Source organism: Taudactylus pleione, unplaced genomic scaffold (assembly GCF_031769625.1).
Source record: "Taudactylus pleione unplaced genomic scaffold, aTauple2 ptg000040l, whole genome shotgun sequence".
NCBI lineage: Eukaryota > Metazoa > Chordata > Amphibia > Anura > Myobatrachidae > Taudactylus > Taudactylus pleione.
In genome coordinates this window covers 30,900,856-30,914,367 of record NW_028284442.1, presented here as the reverse complement: position 1 = coordinate 30,914,367, position 13,512 = coordinate 30,900,856, and the positions used below count along the sequence as shown (strand labels likewise).

General features: G+C 45.1%; 1 protein-coding gene across 1 annotated transcript in view; it reads right to left on the bottom strand.

The window, feature by feature from the left end:
- The window catches only part of LOC148538496 (fibrinogen-like protein 1-like protein), a 91,928-nt gene that overhangs the window by 77,558 nt on the left and 858 nt on the right, over positions 1-13,512 (bottom strand). The window lies entirely within an intron of this gene.

The window sequence follows — 13,512 nt, the reverse complement described above, 5'->3', positions numbered from 1 at the left end:
CAGTATCCTGAACAATAGGTTGTAATAAATAGTCTACATATTGAGAGACTTGTGTACAAGTCTCTCTCTAGACCACCAGGTAGACCTATAATTTCCTCTCAAGGGTCTTTGTGTCAACCAATCTCTCAATATACTACTTCAAAGGTGTACTGTGATTTATAACCAGTCCCGGAGTGCCGTTCAAACTTTTACTTGCTATTTATGAGTGTACCTCAGGACGGGCACCTGGGCCAGCTGTTTTTCAGAATCATTTGGAGTGCCGGACTATTACTTATTTATATATATATATATATATATATATATATATATATAGTCAAAGTCACTGAAGTCGGCACTCCACAAAAAACAAAAGATACTTGCCCAGGTGCTATCCAAGGTAGGGGAGACCTGATATGTAGAACGAAGGAGACAGCGGCATTAGCCCCATGAGTGCCGCTGTCTCGTTCGTTTCTATATATATATATATATGTATATACTGTATGAGTGCATAACATTGCTGAATTGCTCTCAGCTTTATAGAAAGTAGGTGCAATTATATGTGTAAGGGTGTTTGTGGTTTTATGTTTAATATTTATTTATTTACCTTTTTTGTTTTTATTTTATTTTTATATGATTATGCATTGTTTATTCTGCATAGTTTTAATGCCTTCATTTTAGTCTTGGTGCTGTTAAATAAATCTTGTAACTGACTAGCGCCTGATATTATTTTGTTTTTGGTAGTTCTCCAAGATGTTTGGAACAACCTCCCTGCCAAGTTCCTTCAAAAACTGTGTGCAAGTGTACCTAGAAGAATTGATGCTGTTTTGAAGGCAATGGGTGGTCAGTTACTTCAGTGTATAACCTTGCTGAATTGCTCTCAGCTTTATAGAAAGAAGGTGCAATTATATGTGTAAAGGTGTTTGGTGTTTGTGGTTTAATGTTTAATATTTATTTACCTTTTTATATCTATATTTATTTTATTTTCATATAATAATGTGATGTTTATTATGTATAATTTTAGTGCCTTCATTTTAGTCTTGGTGCTGTTAAATAAATCTTTTAACTGACTAGCGGCTGATATTGTTTTGTTTTTGTTAGTTCTCCAAGATGTTTGGAACAACCTTCCTGCCAAGTTCCCCCCAAAACTGTGTGCAAGTGTACCTAGAAAAACTAATGCTATTCTGAAGGCAAAGGGTGGTCACACCAAATATTGATTTGATTTAGATTTCTCTTCTGTTCATTCACTTTGCATTTTGTTAATTGATAAAAATAAACTATTAACACTTCTATTTTTGAAAGCATTCTTACTTTGCAGCATTTATATATTTTAAAAGAAGTTGGAAGAGCAATCCATGTCAGAGATATGATTACACAGAGCCACAAATCTGGGGGCAAGACAACTACAGAGGTAAGAACATTCCATGGAGCTGGACATGAAACACACTTATTAGTTCTGTGACACAACTGAGAGAGGAGTCATGGCTACAGTGGAAAATAGAAACGAAATTTCCAAAGCACAAAATAACTTCTATGATAAGATAAATAGGAAAACCTGGCAGTTTTTCAGTATATTGCTGAAGGTGAGGGCGGAGGATCACTTTCATCTGGAATACTTGCCTATTCAGCACATGGTAATGTTATTGCCTGTAGCTTGTCCTAATCTCATCAAAATATATTTACAATTTATCCAAGTCATAAGACTGCAAACACTAGAAGATTGAGAAAGGTGAGTAATGCTGGGTACACACTGGCAGATATATTGGCCGATCAAATGATCGCCCAATATATCGGATGCCCATCGGCAGAGCCGTAACTAGACTTTTTGGTGCCCTGTGCCAGAAAGATCATTGGGGTCCCTCCTATTTTTCAAATTGGGAAATACGCACCCAAAAAAGGGCCATGGCCTCATGGGGAAGGGCCAGGGAAGAGATAGGGGAGGCCAGGAGATGCTGAGGATAAAATAAGAGGAAGCTACAAGTGAGAATGATAATAAATAGGAAAATTGACAGACCCGAACAGCGCTCCCTGTCTTGCGATGCCCTGTGCCATGGCACTGGTCACACTACCCTAGTTACAGCCCTGTCCATCGGCCAGTGTGTACCAGCGATTTGTCTGTGAACAAATTGACATCAACCTCTACTGCACAGCTGATGGCAGATATATCTGTCCATCATGCTGTGTGTACGGGCGGCCTGCCGAACACCTGTACACTTGCAGCAGAGGCCAGGGGGAGGGGGTCATGTTGCAACCCCCGGCCAGTGGGACCCGCGGCCAAGAGTAAAGATGATGGCTGTTCAGTGTGTATGAACAACCATCATCTGCAGAAATACCAGCTTTAGACATTCAATATTATTATTATTATTTTTATATTTTATTTGTTAGAAACCACAAAATGTATGCAGCACCGTACAATAGATCACACAAAAAAACATAAACAGTAAAGAGCATAAATACATTACATAACAGTATAATATATACAAACATTGTAATAAAATCACGAACAGGGAGTGATATGTATAAGGTAAGGAGAAGGTTATCCGATATAGCTAGAGTTCGCTGGCAGTGGTGAGTTGAAAGGGAAGGCACAGCAGCTCTCAATCATCCTTTACCCAGTGCCGGCCCTGGGCACAGGCGACCTAGGCACTTGTCTAGGGTGATCCATCTCAAGGCAGTGCTGGGCAGAGGCTGCTACACTAATGGAGCAGGAGCAGCACCACAGCACCAGACGGGTCTGTTCATCCATTGGAGCCTGTGCTGAGCCCTGATTAAAGGAGCTCAACACATGCCCCTCTGACCTCTGGTGCGCTGCTCCCCTTAAAGGCTCACTCTCTATCTCACCACACACCTTGCATCACCGCTGTGCATCCACTGCACAGTAACCCAGCTTCCTGCAGAAAGAACACTGTCTGGAAGGAGCTCCTCCAAGGAGAGAGAGCCTCAAGTCATTCTGAGGCAAGTTTGAGTTTCTGTTATAAATTGAAGTTCTTAATTTTATCTCAGGAACTACTTTAGTACCGCAGCACTAATATAAAGGAAAAATGGAACTGCTTCAATTATACAATACTTTTATAGACAAAAGTAATGGGTGGTCTGGGTGTGCACCGGACCACCCATTAGGCAGATCGCCAGTAATTAAATCCTGGTCAGGAACGGATTTACCTGCCCACCCTGGATCGGTTGGACTACCCAGCAGGGCAGCAGCTCACAAACTCCACCTCCTCTGCCTCCTAATCAATGGTTCTTTGACTGGTAACGCACGTGATATGATGCAATGACGTCATGCAGTACGACCTGTGTGTGTGTGTGAAGGACTGAGCACCGACAATGATGAGGAACTGCACAGTGCCCACCACTAGCACAAGGAGGACGCTGAGAGTGAGAGACCCACAGTGTGACTGACAGCTGGCTTCCCCAGACGGATAGAGAGCCAGTCAGATTTGAGCACTGCATTAAGCTAACAGGTAAGTAATTTTTTTCAAGGGTGGGGAAGAGGGTGACTTCGTAGAGCTAAATATCTGGAAACTACATTGTCTTCAATCAGTAGCATAACTGACGGGGTTGGCCGGGGCACGCGGCCTGGGCGCCGTCAGACCAGCGGCAAGTCAGTGGTTTCAGTCAGTGTAATGCAGACCGCACTGAGGGCCTGATTCAGCAAGGACCGCAAATGCTAAGATGCACGCAGTCGGTCAATTTTCACATTCTGCGCATGCGTCTGCATCATAGTGCACGTGTGCGAACTAGCCACTGTGATAGGGAATGAGAGCGCAGTGTGTACGCAGACCCATCGCAGAGTGATTGACAGGAAGTACAGTTTGTGGGTGGTGATGGAGGGGGGGTAGGGCGACTCAGGCATGCCAGTGCGTTGGGATGGCATTGCAGGGGCATGCATAAGTTAGTCACTGCAATACCATACGCAGCCTGAGGCCTCATAGCGTGCGCTGAAGTTAGCAATTCCTGATTGAGGTCTGACCTGCCTTAACTGTGTGTATGGGTCCGATGTTACCGATTGTTTAACATGTTGTACAAGTGTACAGATGTGAGTAAGGCGAAGTGGGCGTCCTTATGTTAGGCTGAGATCGCATTGCAAATGCAAACATTTGCATATCCCCGCTGATATTAGCAACTGCATTTCATGCGTATAAGCAGGATTGCGATCCTTGCTGAATCAGGCCCTGAGTGCTGTCCGCACTACACAGTAAAACAAACTCCCTCTGACCTAGTTCTTGATTAATTAACACATTCTTGGTTTTAACTTCCTATGGGGTCATATAGTTTATTAAACTGATATCCTGTCTACCACTGCAGTGCCACTCTGTTTCCTAGATGTGGCATGTTGGATACTGAACTGCTACATGTTAACTGGCTGATTAAGCTGCTGTCGCTTAGCTTAGTCAGCCAGCTAGCTCGATGCAACTTTTTGGCCTAAACTGGATGAAATCAATATTGTGAGCTGTGAGGTGGTCAAAATTGACTGGAAATGACTGGAAATAAATGTTATTGAGGTTAATAATATGGTAGGAACAAAAATAGACCCAAATTATGTTATTTCAGATGTTTTTATGATTTTTTTAGAAAAAATAAAAATCCAAAACACGAAAGGGCAGTTTTGGCAAAACAAATCCAGATTCAAAACACGAAGGAGTTACAGATACAAAACCAAAACACGGGGGTCGCGCACATCTCTAATATATAAATATATATATATATATATATATATTTTAAATGAGCTTGGAAGAGCACTCCAAGTCAGAGATATGTTTACACAGAGGCAGAAATCTGGGGACAAGCCTACATCCATAGAAGATACTGTATGTGCTTAGTTCTCCAAGATATGTGGAACAACCTCCCTGCTGAGTTCCTCCAAAAACTGTGTGCAAGTGTACCTAGAACAATTGTTGCTGTTTTAAAGGCAAAGGGTGGTCACACCAAATATTGATTTGATTTAGATTTCTCTTCTGTTCATTCACTTTGCATTTTGTTCATTGATAAAAATAAACTATTAACACTTCTATTTTTGAAAGCATTCTTACTTTGCAGCATTTATATATATTTGAAAAGAAGTTGGAAGAGCAATCCATGTCAGAGATATGATTACACAGAGCCACAAATCTGGGGGCAAGACAATTACAGAGGTAAGAACATTCCATGGAGCTGGACATGAAAGACACTTATTAGTTCTGTGACACAACTGAGAGAGGAGTCATGGCTACAGTGGAAAATAGAAACTAAATTTCCAAAGCACAAAATAACTTCTATGATAAGATAAATAGGAAAACCTGGCAGTTTTTCAGTATATTGCTAAAGGTGAGGGCGGAGGATCACTTTCACCTGGAATACTTGCCTATTCAGCACATGGTAATGTTATTGCCTGTAGATTGTCCTAATCTCATCAAAATATATTTACAATTTATCCAAGTCATAAGACTGCAAACACTAGAAGATTGAAAAGATGAGTAATGCTGGGTACACACTGGCAGATATATTGGCCGATCAAATGATTGCCCAATACATCGGGTGCCTGTCGGCCAGTGTGTACCAGCGGTTTGTCTGTGAACTCATTGACGTCGTCCTCTGCTGCACAGCCAATGGCAGATATATCTGTAGGTATATCTTCACATCATGCTGTGTGTACGGGCGGTCTGCCAAACACCCGTACACTTGCAGCAGAGGCCGGGGGAAGGGGTCGCATTGCGACCCCCGGCCAGCGGGACCCGCGGCCAAGAGTAAAGATGATGGTTGTTCAGTGTGTATGAACAACCATCTTCTGCAGATATACTGTATGTCAGGTGTGTACCCAGCTTTAGACATTCAATATTCTTATTATTATTATCTTTTATTTGTTAGACACCACAAAATGTATGCAACACTATACAAGAGATCACACAAAAAAAATAAACAGTAAAGAGCATAAATAAATAAATAAATAACATAACAGTATAATAAATGCAAACATTGTAATAAAATCACACACAGGGAGTGATAAATATAAGGTAAGGAGAAGGTTACCCGATATAGCTAGAGTCAGCTGGCAGTGGTGAGTTGCAGGGGAAGGCACAATAGCTCTCATTGATCCTTTACCCAGTGCCTACCCTGGGTACTGGTGACCTAGGCACTTGTCTAGGGTGACCCATCTCAAGACAGGGCATCCAGATCTGGACAGAGGCTGCTACACTAATGGAGCAGGAGCAGCACCACAGCACCAGACGGGTCTGTTCATCCATTGGAGCCTGTGCTGAGCCCTGATTAAAGGAGCTCAACACATGCCCCTCTGACCTCTGGTGCGCTGCTCCCCTTAAAGGCTCACTCTCTATCTCACCACACACCTTGCATCACCGCTGTGCATGCACTGCACAGTAACCCAGCTTCCTACAGAAAGAACACTGTCTGGAAGGAGCTCCTCCAAGGATAGAGAGCCTCAAGTCACTCTGAGGCAAGTTTGAGTTTATGTTATAAATTGAAGTTCTTAATTCTATCTCAGGAACTACTTTAGTACCGCAGCACTAATATAAAGGAAAAAATGGAACTGCTTCAATTATACAATACTTTTATAGACAAAAGTAATGGGTGGTCTGGGTGTGCACCGGACCACCCATTAGGCAGATCGCCAGTAATTAAATCCTGGTCAGGAACGGATTTACCTGCCCGCCCTGGATCGGTTGGACTACCCAGCAGGGCAGCAGCTCACAAACTCCACCTCCTCTGCCTCCTAATCAATGGTTCTTTGACTGGTAACGCACGTGATATGACGCAATGACGTCATGCAGTACGACCTGTGTGTGTGTGAAGAACTGAGCACCGACAATGATGAGGAACTGCGCAGTGCCCACCACTAGCACAAGGAGTACGCTGAGAGTGAGAGACCCACAGTGTGACTGACAGCTGGCTTCCCCAGACGGATAGAGAGCCAGTCAGATTTGAGCACTGCATTAAGCTACCAGGTAAGAAATTTTTTTCAAGGGTGGGGAAGAGGGTGACTTCGTAGAGCTAAATATCTGGAAACTACATTGTCTTCAATCAGTAGCATAACTGGGGGGGTTGGCCGGGGCACGCGGCCTGGGCGCCGTCAGACCAGCGGTATGGGTGGGGGCCCTGCCAGCTGCAGGCCAGGTCAGTGATTCCAGTCAGTGTAATGCAGACCGCACTGAGGGCCTGATTCAGCAAGGACCGCAAATGCTTAGATGCACGCAGTCGGCCAATTTTCACATTCTGCGCATGTGGCTGCATCACAGTGCACGTGTGCGAACTAGCCACTGTGATAGGGAATGAGAGCGCAGTGTGTACGCAGACCCATCGCAGAGTGATTGACAGGAAGTACAGTTTGTGGGTGGTGATGGAGGGGTGGTAGGGCGAACTCAGGCATGCCAGTGCGCTGGGACGGCATTGCAGGGGCATGCATAAGTTAGTCACTGTAATACCATACGCAGCCTGAGGCCTCATAGCGTACGCTGAAGTTAGCAATTCCTGATTGAGGTCTGACCTGCCTTAACTGTGCGTATGGGTCCGATGTTACCGATTGTTTAACTATGTTGTACAAGTGTACAGATGTGAGTAAGGCGAAGTGGGCGTCCTTATGTTAGGCTGAGATCGCATTGCAAATGCAAACATTTGCATATCCCCGCTGATATTAGCAACTGCATTGCATGCGTATAAGCAGGATTGCGATCCTTGCTGAATCAGGCCCTGAGTGCTGTCCGCACTACACAGTAAAACAAACTCTCTCTGACCTAGTTCTTGATTAATTAACACATTCTTGGTTTTATCTTCCTATGGGGTTGTATAGTTTATTAAACTGATATCCTGTCTACCACTGCAGTGCCACTCTGTTTCCTAGATGTGGCATGTTGGATGCTGAACTGCTACATGTTAACTGGCTGATTAAGCTGCTGTCGCTTAGCTTAGTCAGCCAGCTAGCTCGATGCAATTTTTTGGCCTAAACTGGATGAAACCAATATTGTGAGCTGTGAGGTGGTCAAAATTGACTGGAAATGACTGGAAATAAATGTTATTGAGGTTAATAATACGGTAGGAACAAAAAGAGACCCAAATTATGTTATTTCAGATGTTTTTATGATTTTTTTTTGAAAAAATAAAAATCCAAAACATGAAAGGGCGGTTTTGGCAAAACGAATCCAGATCCAAAACACGAAGGAGTTACAGATACAAAACCAAAACACGGGGGTCGCGCACATCTCTAATATATAAATATATATATATATATATATATATATATTTTAAATGAGGTTGGAAGAGCACTCCAAGTCAGAGATATATTTACACAGAGGCACAAATCTGGGGACAAGCCTACATCCATAGAAGATACTGTATGTGGTTAGTTCTCCAAGATGTTTGGAACAACCTCCCTGCCGAGTTCCTCCAAAAACTGTGTGCAAGTGTACCTAGAACAATTGTTGCTGTTTTGAAGGCAAAGGGTGGTCACACCAAATATTGATTTGATTTAGATTTCTCTTCTGTTCATTCACTTTGCACTTTGCATTTTGCTAATTGATAAAAATAAACTATTAACACTATTTTTGAAAGCATTCTTACTTTGCAGCATTTATATATATTTGAAAAGAAGTTGGAAGAGCAATCCAAGTCAGAGATATGATTACACAGAGCCACAAATCTGGGGGCAAGACAATTACAGAGGTAAGAACATTCCATGGAGCTGGACATGAAACACACTTATTAGTTCTGTGATACAACTGAGAGAGGAGTCATGGCTACAGTGGAAAATAGAAACTAAATTTCCAAAGCACAAAATAACTTCTATGATAAGATAAATAGGAAAACCTGGCAGTTTTTCAGTATATTGCTAAAGGTGAGGGCGGAGGATCACTTTCACCTGGAATACTTGCCTATTCAGCACATGGTAATGTTATTGCCTGTAGCTTGTCCTAATCTCATCAAAATATATTTACAATTTATCCAAATCATAAGACTGCAAACACTAGAGGATTGAAAAAGATGAGTAATGCTGGGTACACACTGGCAGATATATTGGCTGATCAAATGATTGCCCAATACATCGGGTGCCTGTCGGCCAGTGTGTACAAGCGGTTTGTCTGTGAACTCATTGACGTCGACCTCTGCTGCACAGCCAATGGCAGATATATCCGTAGGTATATCTTCACATCATGCTGTGTACGGGCGGTCTGCCAAACACCCGTACACTTGCAGCAGAGGCCGGGGGAAGGGGTCGCATTGCGACCCCCGGCCAGCGGGACCCGCGGCCAAGAGTAAAGATGATGGTTGTTCAGTGTGTATGAACAACCATCTTCTGCAGATATACTGTATGTCAGGTGTGTACCCAGCTTTAGACATTCAATCTTCTTATTATTATTATCTTTTATTTGTTAGACACCACAAAATGTATGCAACACTATACAAGAGATCACACAAAAAAACATAAACAGTAAAGAGCATAAATACATTACATGACAGTATAATAAATGCAAACATTGTAATAAAATCACACACAGGGAGTGATAAATATAAGGTAAGGAGAAGGTTACCCGATATAGCTAGAGTCAGCTGGTAGTGGTGAGTTGCAGGGGAAGGCACAATAACTCTCATTGATCCTTTACCCAGTGCCTACCCTGGGTACTGGTGACCTAGGCACTTGTCTAGGGTGACCCATCTCAAGACAGGGCATCCAGATCTGGACAGAGGCTGCTACACTAATGGAGCAGGAGCAGTGCCACAGCACCAGACGGGTCTGTTCATCCATTGGAGCCTGTGCTGAGCCCTGATTAAAGGAGCTCAACACATGGCCCTCTGACCTCTGGTGCGCTGCTCCCCTTAAAGGCTCACTCTCTATCTCACCACACACCTTGCATCACCGCTGTGCATGCACTGCACAGTAACCCAGCTTCCTGCAGAAAGAACACTGTCTGGAAGGAGCTCCTCCAAGGATAGAGAGCCTCAAGTCACTCTGAGGCAAGTTTGAGTTTCTGTTATAAATTGAAGTTCTTAATTCTATCTCAGGAACTACTTTAGTACCACAGCACTAATATAAAGGAAAAAATGGAACTGCTTCAATTATACAATACTTTTATAGACAAAAGTAATGGGTGGTCTGGGTGTGCACCGGACCACCCATTAGGCAGATCGCCAGTAATTAAATCCTGGTCAGGAACGGATTTACCTGCCCGCCCTGGATCGGTTGGACTACCCAGCAGGGCAGCAGCTCACAAACTCCACCTCCTCTGCCTCCTAATCAATGGTTCTTTGACTGGTAACGCACGTGATATGACGCAATGACGTCATGCAGTACGACCTGTGTGTGTGTGAAGAACTGAGCACCGACAATGATGAGGAACTGCGCAGTGCCCACCACTAGCACAAGGAGGACGCTGAGAGTGAGAGACCCACAGTGTGACTGACACCTGGCTTCCCCAGACGGATAGAGAGCCAGTCAGATTTGAGCACTGCATTAAGCTACCAAGTAAGAAATTTTTTTCAAGGGTGGGGAAGAGGGTGACTTCGTAGAGCTAAATATCTGGAAACTACATTGTCTTCAATCAGTAGCATAACTGGGGGGGTTGGCCGGGGCACGCGGCCTGGGCGCCGTCAGACCAGCAGCATGGGTGGGGGCCCTGCCAGCTGCAGGCCAGGTCAGTGATTCCAGTCAGTGTAATGCAGACCACACTGAGGGCCTGATTCAGCAAGGACCGCAAATGCTAAGATGCACGCAGTCGGCCAATTTTCACATTCTGCGCATGTGGCTGCATCACAGTGCACGTGTGCGAACTAGCCACTGTGATAGGGAATGAGAGCGCAGTGTGTACGCAGACCCATCGCAGAGTGATTGACAGGAAGTACAGTTTGTGGGTGGTGATGGAGGGGTGGTAGGGCGACTCAGGCATGCCAGTGCGTTGGGATGGCATTGCAGGGGCATGCATAAGTTAGTCACTGCAATACCATACGCAGCCTGAGGCCTCATAGCGTACGCTGAAGTTAGCAATTCCTGATTGAGGTCTGACCTGCCTAATGGAGCATACACACGGTCAGATTTGTCAGACTTGTCAGATGAACGACTGAACGATTGGACGATTTGAACGATTTGAACGATTTTACCAAAGTTTTGAACGATTTGAACGATTGAACGATTTTTGACTGCATTAAAATGAATGGAATCGTCCAAGTCTGACTGCAAACCCATCAGATGTCAGATATCGTTATCTGACAAACGGGAACGCGCATCGTTGATCGTCCAGGCATGTCAGATATGAACGATTTTCCTTCAGATATGAACGACTGAACGATTTTTAAATCGTTATCGTTCATATCTGAAGGAAAAATCTGATCGTGTGTATGCACCATTAACTGTGTGTATGGGTCCGATGTTACCGATTGTTTAACTATGTTGTACAAGTGTACAGATGTGAGTAAGGCGAAGTGGGCGTCCTTATGTTAGGCTGAGATCGCATTGCGAATGCAAACATTTGCATATCCCCGCTGATATTAGCAACTGCATTGCATGCGTATAAGCAGGATTGCGATCCTTGCTGAATCAGGCCCTGAGTGCTGTGTGTACGGGCGGTCTGCCAAACACCCGTACACTTGCAGCAAAGGCCGGGGGAAGGGGTCGCATTGCGACCCCCGGCCAGTGGGACCCGCGGCCAAGAGTAAAGATGATGGTTGTTCAGTGTGTATGGACAACCATCTTCTGCAGATATACTGTATGTCAGGTGTGTACCCAGCTTTAAACATTCAATATTCTTATTATTATTATCTTTTATTTGTTAGACACCACAAAATGTATGCAACACTATACAAGAGATCACACAAAAAAACATAAACAGTGAAGAGCATAAATAAATAACATAACAGTATAATAAATGCAAACATTGTAATAAAATCACACACAGGGAGTGATAAATATAAGGTAAGGAGAAGGTTACCCGATATAGCTAGAGTCAGCTGGCAGTGGTGAGTTGCAGGGGAAGGCACAATAGCTCTCATTGATCCTTTACCCAGTGCCTACCCTGGGTACTGATGACCTAGGCACTTGTCTAGGGTGACCCATCTCAAGACAGGGCGTCCTGATCTGGACAGAGGCTGCTACACTAATGGAGCAGGAGCAGTGCCACAGCGCACGGTGGGTCTGATCATCCAGTGGAGCCTGTGCTGAGCCCTGATTGAAGGAGCTCAACACATGCCCCTCTGACTTGAACCTCTGGTGCGCCGCCCCACTCAACGGCTCACTCTCTATCTCACCACATGCCTTACATCACTGCTGTACATGCACTGCACAGATACCCAGCTTCCAGCAGAAAGAACATTGGCCCTCATTCACAGGCGGTCGCAAGAAGCGAGCGCTCGCTCTGAATGAGGGCGGCCGCTTGCCTTTTCAAGTGCGGCCTCCTGGTCACTAGCTAAGCTGTGACCCTCCTCCCCAGGTTGCTGTAAGCAGCAGAGCCAGCGCCGCATCATCGGCTCGGCTGCCTGCTGCTGTGTCCCTTCTCCCGGCACTGTGGCTGTTTCATTGTTCCCGTTCACCTACTCTCTCCTCTTCCAGCGTCCCGGGCCGGCCACCTCCTCGCTTCTCCTCTCAGTGCGGCGGTAATGGCGGTGGCTCCTCTGTCCCCTGGCCAGACACCTCCTCGCTTCTCCTCTCAGTGCAGCGGCGACGGATCCTGTATACCCTGGCCGGACACCTCCTCCCTTCTTCTCCCAGAGCGGCAGCAACGGCGGTCCTGTATCGATCAAGACTCGATGCGCAGGGGCAAACGCAGGAGTTTTAAAGGGGGGTTTCCAAACGGTTGATTTAAAAAAAAAAAAAAGCAACTACATATATATTTTTCCACTGTTGCCACTTCTTACAGTGGAGACTCCAGGCTGCATGCTGGCACCCAGGTCATATTGTAACCCCAGCAGCACAAACAGAGATGGTGGCTATCTGTGACTCCAACCAGGAGGGTTTTACAGCACATAAATAAACAACAAAGCAATTATATTCCCCAATCATTCCTTTCCCTGTCACACATAGCAGCAGCACACACACTGTGTCACACACTGGAAGCACACACACCGTGTCACACACTGGAAGCACACACACCGTGTCACACATAACGGCAGCACACACACTGGAAGCACACACACTGTGTCACACACACCGTGTCACACATAGCAGCAGCACACACACTGGAAGCACACACACCGTGTCACACACTGGAAGCACACACACCGTGTCACACACTGGAAGCACACACACTGTATCACACACTGGAAGCACACACACCGTGTCACACATAGCAGCAGCACACACACTGGAAGCACACACACCGTGTCACACACTGGAAGCACACACACTGTGTCACACACTGGAAGCACACACACCGTGTCACACATAACGGCAGCACACACACTGGAAGCACACACACTGTGTCACACACACCGTGTCACACATAGCAGCAGCACACACACTGGAAGCACACACACCGTGTCACACACTGGAAGCACACACACTGTGTCACACACACCGTATCACACACTGGAAGCACACACACCGTGTCACACATAGCAGCA